At 41.4% G+C, this 12,393-nt stretch overlaps 1 pseudogene; it reads left to right on the forward strand.

Annotated features, from left to right (window-relative positions):
• Positions 1–10,288: 10,288 nt before the first annotated feature.
• On the forward strand, positions 10,289–10,450 carry LOC121494130 (annotated as a pseudogene).
• The last annotated feature ends 1,943 nt before the right edge of the window (positions 10,451–12,393 follow it).

Consider the following 12,393-nt stretch of genomic DNA (forward strand, 5'->3'; position numbering starts at 1 on the left):
CATCTGCGTGTACCCATGACCTCTGCCCTACATTTTCATTATAGAAACCTGGAAGTATTAAAAAAAAAAAAAAAGAAAGAAAGAAAGCTGGAAGTATTTTCAGGTCTTTGGAGGCACTCTTGGAGACGCTCATCCACTGTCTTCCCAGTATTGGCCTCACTGAAATAAAAGGCTTTTCTTGTTTCACCTCGTCTCTTTGCCTTTGGATTTTATTGGCGGCAAGTGGCCAAATCTGGTTTGTTTTGGACACACACACACACACACACACACACACCGTCAGATGCACCCCTGTACCCTGGCTACACTATGGACTGATTTCTCAATTTCATTAATTATTAATTTTTTTCATTAATTATTAATTGCCTTTTGTGTTGAACTGGGTTGAGCAAGGCTTATTACTAAGACAGCTTGGAACCCCAGGGATGTTAAACCCTAAGAGAGACCATCTGAATTAGGCAGGTGAAGGAATTGCTATTTATATTGTATTCATGTCAGAGCTAATAGCTCACAATGAATCATGGTATTCAGTAGCTGAATGATGACTGGGGTAATGAGCAAGAGGGTAAGAATCATTCAACAGATTAGTAGCTTCATCTCTGAAATTTTTTACTTCTTTAAGAAAGCTTCAGGAAAGAACTAGAAACTTTATACTACTTTGCAAACTTTCAGGCAGGAGTTTATCTATTATCATACAGGTAGGCCTTCAACAACATACTTTTTTTTTTAACTTGAACCAATTGTTGAAAAAGAAAATGCTTTAAGAGACCAAAAGTAATAGCATAAAGTAAATGTAGTCTAGAACTTGAACTTAAAAGAAACATTTTTTTGTGTTTTTTTTTTTTAAAGATTCTATTTATTTGTTTATTTGAGGGGGGTAGCAGGTGCAAGGGAAGGGGCCAAGGGAGGACAGATTCCTCACTGAGCAGGGAGTCTGAGGCCCAGGACCCCTGAAATCATGACCTGAGCTGAATGTAGACAGTTAACTGACTGAGCCACCCAGGTGCCCCAGGAAACAGTCTTTCAAAGTAGAAAAGAACTCCTACAATATCAAATTGGTTTTTACTCTCTTGATTCTAGGGCCTGTGAACTCCGTGTAATAAGTGCGATTTCTTTCCCCAGAATGAGTTCCCATTCCCCAAAATTCTTTTTTTTTTTATTAAAATTTTTCATTTATTTATTTGACACAGAGAGAAAGCACAAGCAGGGGGAGTGGCAGGCAAAGGAAGAAGCCAGGAAGCCTGTGATCTCAGGACCCTAGGATCACCAACCAAGCCAAAGACAGATGCTTAACTGACTGAGCCACCCAGGCACCCCTCAAAATTCTTAATTATGACCTCATGAGGCATGCCTGGGTGGCTCAGTTGGTTAAGTGTCCAACTCTTGATTTCAGGTCAGGTCATGATCTTAGGGTAGTGGGATCTAGCCCCACAGTGGGCACCAGGCTCAGCACTGAGTCTACTTATCCCTCTCCCTCTGCTCTTCTCCTCACTCTCTCTCTCTAAAATAAACAAATATAAAAATTTTAATAAATAAATAAATAATGACCTCACATAAGGAGAGAAACTTATCTAGAATCGACCTAGCTAAACTTCTCTGAACCTCAGAAATTGTGTGAGATAATAATTAGTGTTATAAGTTTGGGAGTAGCTGGTTATGCAGCAATAGATAACTAATATGCCTGCTAAAAGAGAATTAGGGCCCGCTAGAGAAATGGCTGATTCTAGGGCTAGGGCAGGATAGGTACCAAATGACCCTACATTATCTTTTTTTGCTAGATATCAAGGAAGTGTTAAAAAAATGGTGAAGCATGTCATAGAGATGCAGAAACCAGCTTGAAGGGGATCCTACTGGCCAAATCTGGGACAACTGGAGCACCAAAATAATTAAGTACATTAATGATTCATGAACACTGTAGAAATAGAAATTCGTGAAGCTGTAACAATGATAACAAAGAGAGAATGGTGGGTTCTTGCTTACAGCAGAATGCTAAGGACCAAATAATAAATGTAAAGGAGAATACTAGAGTTGGAAAATTATCATTTTATACCTTTCACAGTAAAGATTGGATCAGACAAGAATTATCAATGGATGGTAAATCTAGGAGGACGAAGATTCTGCACTCAGTCCAATGGTGGTTGGGTACTTCCCACACACCACCAAGCAATCTCCCAACACCAGCTGGTTGTCCTACAGTTCAACTCCATTTTGATGCTATCTATCTGGAGATAGCATCAGATCCACAGGTTAAGGGCTCAATCCTACAAGACTGCCCCCCCTCCCTGCCGTGCGCGTGTGTACATACACACACACACACACACACACACTTCAGATACCGATTGAAAGTCCAAGTTGTTACCTGTGCTTCTAACCAAATGTCTATAGATTGGAGGTTCTAATACCCTCCTCTTTTGGTTCAATTAACTTGCTAGACTGGCTCACAGAACTCAGAGAGATACTTTACTTACTAGATTACCAGTTTATTATAAAATGATATAACCCATGGGGCACCTGCCTGGCTCAGCCAGTGGAGCATGCAACTCTTAATCTCAGGGTCATGAGTTCAAGCCCCATACTGTGTGTGGAACCTACTGAAAATAAAATAAAAACTAATAAAATAAAATGATATAACTCAGGAACAGTCAGATTAAAAAGGCACATAGGGCAAAGTATGGGAAAAGGATGTGGAGTGTCCATGCCCTCTCCAAGTTCCACACTCTCCCTGTATCTCCACATCTTTATCAACCCAGAAGCTTTCCAAACCCCCATCCTTTTCAGGATCTATGGAGGCTTCATTACAAAGGCACTATTGAGGACACCTGGGTGGCTCCGCCGTTTGGCGCCTGCCTTTGGCCCAGGGTGTTATGTGATGCTGGAGACCCAAGATCAAGTTCTGCATCGGGCTCCCTGCATGGAGCCTGCTTCTCTCTCTCTGCCTGTGTCTCTGCCTCTCTCTCTCTGTATCTATCTCTCATGAATAAATAAAATCTTAAAAAAAAAAAGTCATGATTGATTAAATCATTGGCCATTGCTGATTGAACTCAATCTCCAGCCACTCTCCCCTCTCTGGATGTGTTGGGTGGAGGGAGGACTGAACAGTTCCAACCCTCTAATCACTTAATTGGTTGCCCTGGCAACCAGCCCCCATCTTTAGGTTACCTATGGGCTTTCTAAAAGTTACCTCATTTTTTAAAGTTTATTTATTTTTAGTTATTTCTACATCCAACGTGGTACTCAAAGTCACCACCCTGAGATCAAGAGTTTTAAGCACCACTGACTTAGCCAGCCAAGCGCCCCTAGTAGTTACTTCATTAACATGACAGGTTACACTTAGATCATTCTTAGCACTTGGGAAGTTCCAAGGGTTTTAGGAACTCTGTGCCAGAAATGGAAGACCAAATATATATTTCTTATTGTAAATCACAATATAACAGGGACACTGTGTTGAGGAACAAGATATTTGCATGATCATAAAGTAGAAAAGTCAAAAAATAACTAAGCAGGTAATCAAAATTCACATCACTAGTGAAGGACAGATGTATATTGAATGGCTCCAGATATGCTAAAGTATACTATAGTATATTTCAAACTATGCTACAAATTACTGTATTAGATGTAGAGTATATGTATTAGATATTGACATGAGTCTGGGGTTTTTTTTTTTTAAGTAATCACTATGCCCAACATGGGGCCAGAACCCGCAACCCCAAGATCAAGAGCTGCATGTCTCACCAACTGAGCCAGCCAGGCTACCCTAAATCATCTTTTTTTAAAAAAGATTTTATTTATTTATTCACGAGAGACACAGAGAGAGAGAGGCAGAGACACAGGCAGAGGGAGAAGCAGGCTCCATGCAGGGAGCCCTATGCGGGACTCGGATCGGGATCACACCCTGAGCCAAAGGCAGATAGACACTCAACCACTGAGCCACCCAGGCGTCCCCTAAATCATCTTTAAAAGATGATTTCTATTGATCTTTCAGTTTATTCCTACCACTTCAAATCTGCTGTTGAGCCCTCTAGTGATTTTTCAGTTATTGTTCTCTTGAGTTTCAGAATTTCCATTTGGTTTTATTAAAAAAATTTTTGGGACACCTGGGTGGCTCAGCAGTTGAGCGTCTGCCTTTGGCTCAGGGCGTGATCCCAGTTAGGGATCAAGTCCTACATAAAGCTTCCTGTGAGGAGCCTGCTTCTCCCTCTGCCTATGTTCCTGCCTCTCTCTGTGTCTCTCATGAATAAATAAATAAAATCTTAAAAAAAAAGAAAACAAACTAAAAAAAAAAAAATTTAAATACCAGACATATTGTTTTGAGAAGGACATGAGAGTTCCATTTCAAAGAAAAAGATCAAGTTGGCTTTTGGAGCATATAAGCATCTAAATAGAACTGAGATTTATATTCCAATCGATGTCTTATCTGAGGAGACTGGAGACTTTACTTTTCTGTGGTTGATTTTCAAAAACTATTTTTCTTAACTCTTTTTAGAAAAACACTAAGCCTTCACACAACAAAGCTTTATGTTGGAGGACAAGTAGAGCCGTCCTTCTAGTATCAGGAAAAATTATGAAAGAGTTTGATCTGGGTGAAAAAAATTACTAGGTGCCCAGTCTAGCAAATTGTCTTCACCTTTCATTATCTTTGAGCTATTATACAACTCTTAGTTGCAAAAAAAACCTGATAGCAGTGCAGATGATTCTTGCCCATAAAAATGCAAATGCAAAGTGTTCCTAGAGTACAACAGATCTCTCTCCCCTTCACTCAAGAAACCAAGAAACCAGCGTTGTGTCTATCAAGCACATTAATTTCAGCATTGCTGATTGTCTACATATGTGTCTGCTCTTTGGATTATCTTTTGAATCAGTTGTAATATCTCACTGGTCCCCTCATTAATTAATGTGTTAAATAAAATCTTAGACATCTGTTAATTTTATATTTGTATGAGTCATGATTTGATGTTTTAAAAATAATTATCCTTTAACGGGAGGGTAGAGGGATCTTGTCACCTAATTTCTGCCAAACCATAGCTATTGCACAATACTCAAGGCAGCTCCTTCCCGGCTGGAGATGCTGGTCCTTTGGGTTATTACTGAGTCCTATTATTTTTCTTTTGGTCCCTTCTTTTTTCTCCTCCATGTTAGGGACTTTAAAAAAATCTGTTGGGGCGCCTGGGGGGCACAGTCTGTTAAGCGTCGGACTTGGTTTGGGCTCAGATCATGATCTACTGGTCCTATGGGAGCAAGCCCCAGATCGGTCTCTGCGCTCACCGTAGAGTCTGCTTGGGATTCTCTCTCCTTCTTCCTTTGCCCCTCCCACTCATGCTCCCTCTCTCTTGCTAAGATAAATAAATAAATCTTAAAGAAAAAAAATTTTAGATCTATTTTTAAACCATGATTCCTTGCTCCCTTGGCAACTGGAAATAAATTTCCTTTACTAAGCTGCTAATATATAAGGTTTTCTTTGTGATTAAGACCATATTTGCAACTACCAAATGATATAAAAAATTGCAATAGATAGCAGGTTTAAATCAGACTCATTTCCCAGCTTCCTTTTCACCCACCTCCCTCCTCCCAAACTTCACATTTGCCTTTAATATTGTAAACACACTCTTTATATTTGTTAAACTAATTAACAAGGAAATGGAAGCCTACTGTGTGCTTAACACTTCATAGGTGCTAATGGCATATCATATGCAAGTTCAAGTCCCTGACCCACGGAAATTTACAATCCAGTTGGGAAGACAGGGAAGTAATGGTATATTCAGTATGTGATTGAGTACCAGATGGAGTGAAATTGGCAGTAAATGTTTCATTCTTTCATCCATTGAGTAAATAATTATTTCTTACCCATTACATGCAGGTGCTGTGGTATGCAATGGTGAAAAAGACTGGCACAGACCCTTCCTTCACCAAGCCTCATCTAGAGGGGACTAGGACAAGAAATTGGGCAGTTCCAATACAGCGTTGCCAGGGCTACAATGGAGAAATGCAGGATGTTGTGCAGCACACAGAAGAAAAATTAATCCCTTACTTGAGGGATCTGGAAAGCTCTCTAAACTGAAATTGGAAAAATCTTAAGCCAAATTAGGCCACGAGGGTATGGGGAGCAGAAAGGGTGTAGATGGGAATCAAATCCAAACTGTGGGAATACTACATACTAGAATGTGGAGGTAAGGGGGTACCTGGGTGGCTCAGCCTGTTAAATATCTTCCTTCGGGTTGGGTCATGATTCCAGGGTCCTAGGATCCCTGCTTGTGCTCATGTGCACAAGGGCACGCGCTCGCGTGCTCTCTCTCTCTCTCTCTCACTCTCTCTTTCTGCCAAATAAACAAATAAAATCTTTTTTTTTTAATGTGGAGGTAAGAGATAACAAAGCATTTTCAGAGAACTTAAAGAAGTTTAGTATGACTAACACAATGAGTTTGAGGCGAGAGCATGGAAAGGAATGAGGTAGGAGAAGTGGAAAGGGAACATCAGATTACATGGAGCCTTCTGAGTTTTGTTAAGGAATTTCTATTTTATACTAAGAACAATGGAGGAACTATTACAAATTTGTTGTTTTGCTCTAAAGATTTGGACCTGATTGTATTTCCATTTTAAAGGGGCCAGCCCAGGCTGGAATTAGGAGAATGGATTTTATTTATTTATTTTTTTTTAGGAGAATGGATTTTAAATGGGAGTGGGAGGTAGGGGCACTGGACTGGAGGCAGGAGTCTAAGCAGAAGATAATGGTGACCTAAATAAAGGTAATGGTTCTGGAAATGGGAGACTATGGGACTTTTAGGAGTTAGAATCAACAGGACTTGATAGAAGATTGAAATGGAGATAGCCAACATGTAGAGATATACAGGTCTACCTGGAGTTTAAGACAGACAACTGAACTAGAGGAGTAGACAGTCAGGATTCCTAGGACAAGATAAGATTGCTCAGAAGGAGTAATAGCAATATAGGGAGAAAGCCTACTTATAGGCCCTGAAGAGGACTGCAAGAGTCTGCAAAGAAGCAGAGAGGTGAAATGAAAAGCAAGATAACAAAATGCCACCAAGGTCATGAGAAGAGAGAGTTTCAAAAGCAAAGACAAAATCAGCAGTGTCCAAGGCTGCAGAAAAGCCAAGTACATGAAAACCAAGCTGTGACTTTCAGATCTGAAGGGTAGCAGAATATGTCACCCCCAAATATGACTGTAGGAGTTCAAGACATGCCACTGCAAAATATGCTCCTTTGGTTTGTGGGTTATTCTGAACTGTAGGCACTTGAAAAACAGCAAATGCAGAGAGGGACCTTCTCTGAACTCCCCCATAGGCCTAAAAACAGATCTTCTAAAAGGAACTCACTTGACATAGATGACCTACCCTGGAGTTTCACCAACCAGGGAAGATGGACATTTATCACAGGAGAGGAGACTAGAAGTCAATACTACACCTGGAGAAACTTTGTCACAAACTCTCATACCTCCCATCTATTTGTCTAAGGACCCATTCATCTTCCCTAGATACCTACAGCTCTCCTTCCCTATTAAGACATATATAATCCTAAATTCTAAGCCATCTTGGAGAGTTACTCATTTTTCCTGGGTATCTCTTGTGTGTACATGATAGTATACTTCTGTTTGTTTTTCTCTTGTTAATCTTTTTATAGGCCTCTCAGCTGAGAGCCAGAAGAGTAGAGGGAAAATTAATGCTCCTCCCTTATAGATCATTTAGCCACAGGGACCTCACTAGTGATCTTGGTGAGAGTATTTCAGTGGCTTGGTGAATGGTGATTGCAGTAATGGAGCAAACTGATGATACTATTTTTTACATTTGTTTTGTAATTACCAGAAAAATGTATTTGTGGCCTCTCTATCCCATATAGGCATATTGTTGCCCCATTTAACAATTATTTATATGTCTTTCTTACTACTAGACTTGAGCTTCTCAAACCTAGGAATTGTATCATATTTAGATTGAGAATCCCAGGGGCTAGCTAGAACAGTCTTTGACATATATAAAGGGTGCAATTTATATTTATGATTGAGTAAAAGATCTAAAGGCTGTCTCCCAAATTCAGGTTGTCTTCGGTCTCTCAGTCAAACCTCCAAGCTCTGTGGTCAGAATCTAAAGCTTTTCGAGGACAGGCACTGAAACCAGGGATCCAGTAACCGCATCCTCCCTGCAAATTCTCATTCACCCCTGGGCCGGTTACAGAGCCTCTCATCTTAATTTTCTCATCCATGAAGTGGCCACCTTTATATTTAATACCAGAGGCATTGAGAACTTTAATTAACATTTAGGAAAGAATTTGTAATCCTTATTACGTGAGACCCATCTAGTTGAAAGCCCATACCATTATCATGGCCCATTTCATTTTATCTGGATTTTTTTTTTTTTAACTGGATTGGTTTTACATTTCAACATGAATTAGTATGCAGTGCTACTGTTAAATTGAGTGTTGAATTTCACTCCCCAGAGAGTTTTCTCCTTCAGTAATGGAAAAATGAAGCATACATTATTGCAGTAATGACACCCTCACTGTGATCTTGTCATTTTCACAAGAATCTGAAAACAGGAGTTCAGCTGAATTATTGCTTAGAGGAGAGACCTTCAGAGAAAAGGCATATGCTCTATGAACAACCTTAACTGCTGTAGCTTGCATATTCTTTTTCCCTTCTCTATTTCCACATTCAATTGTGAAAAGCCTGGAGAAGATGAGGCCCAGAGTCAGAGAGCCTCAAACACTTCTTTTCTTTTTTTCTTTTTAAATTTATTTTTGTTTATTTATTTTTTATTTATTCATGAGAGACACACAGAGAGAGGCAGAGACATAGGCAGAGGGAGAAACAGGCTCCCTGTAGGGAGCCTGATTTGAGACTCAATCCCAGGAGCCCAGGATCATGCCCAGAGCCAAAGGCAGACACTCAACCACTGAGCCATCCAGGTGCCCCAATTTTTTTTTTTTTACTTTTTAAAAAAAAGATTTTATTTCTTTATTTGACAGAGAGAAATAAAGAGCACAAGTAGGCAGAATGGCAGGCAGGGGAGAGAGAGAAGCAGGCTCTCTGCTAAGCAAGAAGCTCCATGTGGAGCTGGATCCCAGGACCCTGGGATTATGACCTGAGCTGAAGGCAGATGTTTAACCAACTGAGCAACCCAGGCATCCCTCAAATACTTCTTTTAAATACCTCTCATTTCTCCCCCACCTGCTCCACAAATCCTATGAGGCTCTTCTTAGGGAACTTCTACTCCAGAAAAGAATTCCTAATACCTGGCCCTGGCTATTCCTCCTAGCTCATTGGCTACAGAAGAAATAGCGGGTAAAGGCTTTTCCTGTTAACAGCTGCTAGTCCACACATCAGCACACATTCTCTACAGCACTAGGACCAGACACAATGATGCTGCCATGAACACCCTGCCTTGGTGTTTCTTATGGCAAGAGATGGTTTTGTAAAAGATGTAGAGATTATACAGAAGTAAATATAGTTGAAGATTGTATTCAAGTTATCACATAGCGTCTTTCTCTTTAGCAAACTGCTCATAATTATTCACAAAGGAAAAGCAACTGAAACCAGGAGATGCTCACTAGTGCCCATGTGGGCAGCACATGCATCACACGGGCAGCAAACTCAAGTTTTTCATGAGTTATCAATTTACAACTACAGCTGTCCCTCATTTTTCCTGATATCACTAATAAACCTACCTTCTGTGGTTGATTTCAGCATTTCATCGGCCTGAGCATCATATCAGTAAGCCAGCACTTCAAGATTATCTTCTGACAGCACAATGCCAGTGACCAGATGTGCTGGAGTGCATGTAGGGTGGAGGACATACCTAGGGAAGGGCAGGCGGAAGGAGTATGTATAATAAAATCAGGAGTGAAAATAACATGAAAGGAGTGTCAAGTGCAATGAGTCTAAAACACAATGTGCAATCAGATCCTTGGCAACGGGATGAAATTACTCTCAGGGAGAACATTCAATTAAGCCACTATTTTCAGACTCCAGTTGGAAAAGGATTGCCAAACAGCAGAGTAGTGAACATCATCCTGAGAAACAGCTAGATGACAGATACGTAGTAAAAGTAGATATATGAACATGTAAATAAAGGTGTAAGCGTTTTTGTCTGTTGGAGCTATAGTATTCTGAGTAAGTTATTAAGAATTTTATATTTTAGGAGTGCCTGGCTGGTTTAATGGGAAGAGTGCACAACTCTTGATCTCAGGTCCTGAGAGATTACGTAAATACATACACACATACATACATACATACCATTTTAAGGCTCACCTCAAAGAAACTAAGTATCTCTTTAAGGGTCAATAGGTCAGCTTTGCGCAGTGGCAGTATCGTAGCCAATGAGGCTTATCCAAGGTGCGATTATTGCTAATTGAAAAAGGTCAATAGGTGATGTAGCCATACCATATTGCTCTCTAGGCTCTGTGGTGGATGCAATGCTATAGTTGTGATATTTCTGAGACACCCATGTATACAGTCTCCACATATCACATGTGTATGAAATACAATGCATTACCTCTTACTGTAAACAGCATAATATCCAGCTCATTGCATGTGGGCATCATTGGAACGCCTGAAAGCTTGCTGGTTTTTTTTTCCTGAAGGGTTCCCTGTGCTAGTTTAATTCTTCACCTTTAGGCAAGGTCTGCCTAGACTGGTCTTGAATTGCTGCTTTGGTGGTTCCCAGGGGTTGGCCTGTGTGGGTCAGGTATCCACTGATATGAAATCCACTGAGATGGGTTTTTCCCTTTAAGTCGTCTTTTTTCTCTATGCTTCTGTCACGTATAATCTGCAAATGTGTTTCATCTAGTGTGTCTGGCCTCTGTCAATCCTTGAGTTTGTGGCTGACTGAGTGGCTGTATTTTCGTTGCTGGGAGGAATATAAAGTGATCAGCTGGTCTCATGGTTGTGATGGTCACTGAGGCAGGGAGCCTTGCCTGGAGAAGCCTGGACTACCACTGCTGGGAACAAGATGCATCATTTCCTCAATAGCATATGTCTCTGGACCCCTCTGGGTGTCCAGAGGTTTCTTGTGGACCGAAGGCCTCGCACAGGTGCCATTCCCTCCCTGCATTGCCTCAGCACGACTGGGAGAAGCAGCCTGGGCAGGGGGCAAGAGTGTGGTGACAGCCAAGAAGGATGCTGGCTTCTTACTCTAGCTGCTGTTACCACATAGTGTCCACCTAAACACAGAGTAAGAGCTACCAAGCCTCCAGGTGCATGGACAGTATGTATTTTAAAAGATTAATTTATGTTTTATTTTTTCCTTTTCCCTGTATAGTCTCTTCCCACCAAGCGGGGAGTTCTTATGCTTAACTGCCACAGAGAAAGTATATGAAATGGCAGAAAGCAGAGATTTTGGTTTCTCATTTACCAAGCGGTTTGAAGAATGTTGGTTTGTGGTAGAAGTAGAATGAAGAGAAAAAGAAAAAGATTCAAGAGTTTTACAGTGGAATGTCTTTAAGAAAGTTGAAGGAAACAGATTCCCTTCAGTCTTGGCTTTCTGGCATCACCCCAGTGATGTGACAAAATTCTAGAGAAGAAAAGCCCTGGGGCCCTCGGCCTTGCAAACACAACCCACATCCCAAGTGGGGCATGGAAACAAAGGTGTCACTGGACTTTAAGGTGCTCCTGGGGAAGACACAATGTCTGTCCAAACTGTAAACTTAATGAGTCACGAATGACCCAGTGACAGAAGGGAACTGGGAATTGGGAAAGACTGTGAAATCTTCACCAAATCCCTGAGGGGAAGCACCAGAAATGACTGTCTGTCAGAATGGGGCTCAGAGGCAGACACTCAATTGATGTGGAAAACAAAGAAAATGCTGTGCTGCCAGTCGGTGAATGGTATTCTCTGCACATTCATTGGGAGAATTGTGGAGGATTTTTACCGTGTCGCTGGAGCTACATTTTCCAGAATTCCCTCCCCTGTATTGTACATGTTGGGCTTGGCCACAAGAGAAAGATCGCGAGAGATTTGGAAGGCAGAAGTGAGGCGGCAGCTGTGAGGCTCTGGAGGTCGTTTAGGGCCCTGGGTGCCACCAGGCTTCCACACATCACGGTCACCGCCACTCACCTCCTGGGTCCCCCATTGATAGGGGGCAGTAGCTGGTCCCACATTTCCTCCAGCTCCCCTTCAGCTTCCGGGGATGCTTCCTAAATACGTAACTTGCAATCAAATCACCCCCAATTGGCTTCTGAGAAAACACAACCTAAAACAGACCTCACTGGATGCAAAAACAGACTGAACTCGATTAAGTCTCAGCATAAAGATGTCCTTAAGTTTTCAAAAACCACATCTACATGGCTTGGGGGAGATACTCCCAGTGTCTAATTACTGCTTCAGCATGGGCACCACCAGAGCAGCTAGCTGTCAATCTTGCCTGCTGGAAAGTCCGGGGGTCCCCAGGGGCCCA

The sequence above is a fragment of the Vulpes lagopus genome, chromosome 6 (assembly GCF_018345385.1).
Source record: "Vulpes lagopus strain Blue_001 chromosome 6, ASM1834538v1, whole genome shotgun sequence".
Taxonomy (NCBI): domain Eukaryota; kingdom Metazoa; phylum Chordata; class Mammalia; order Carnivora; family Canidae; genus Vulpes; species Vulpes lagopus.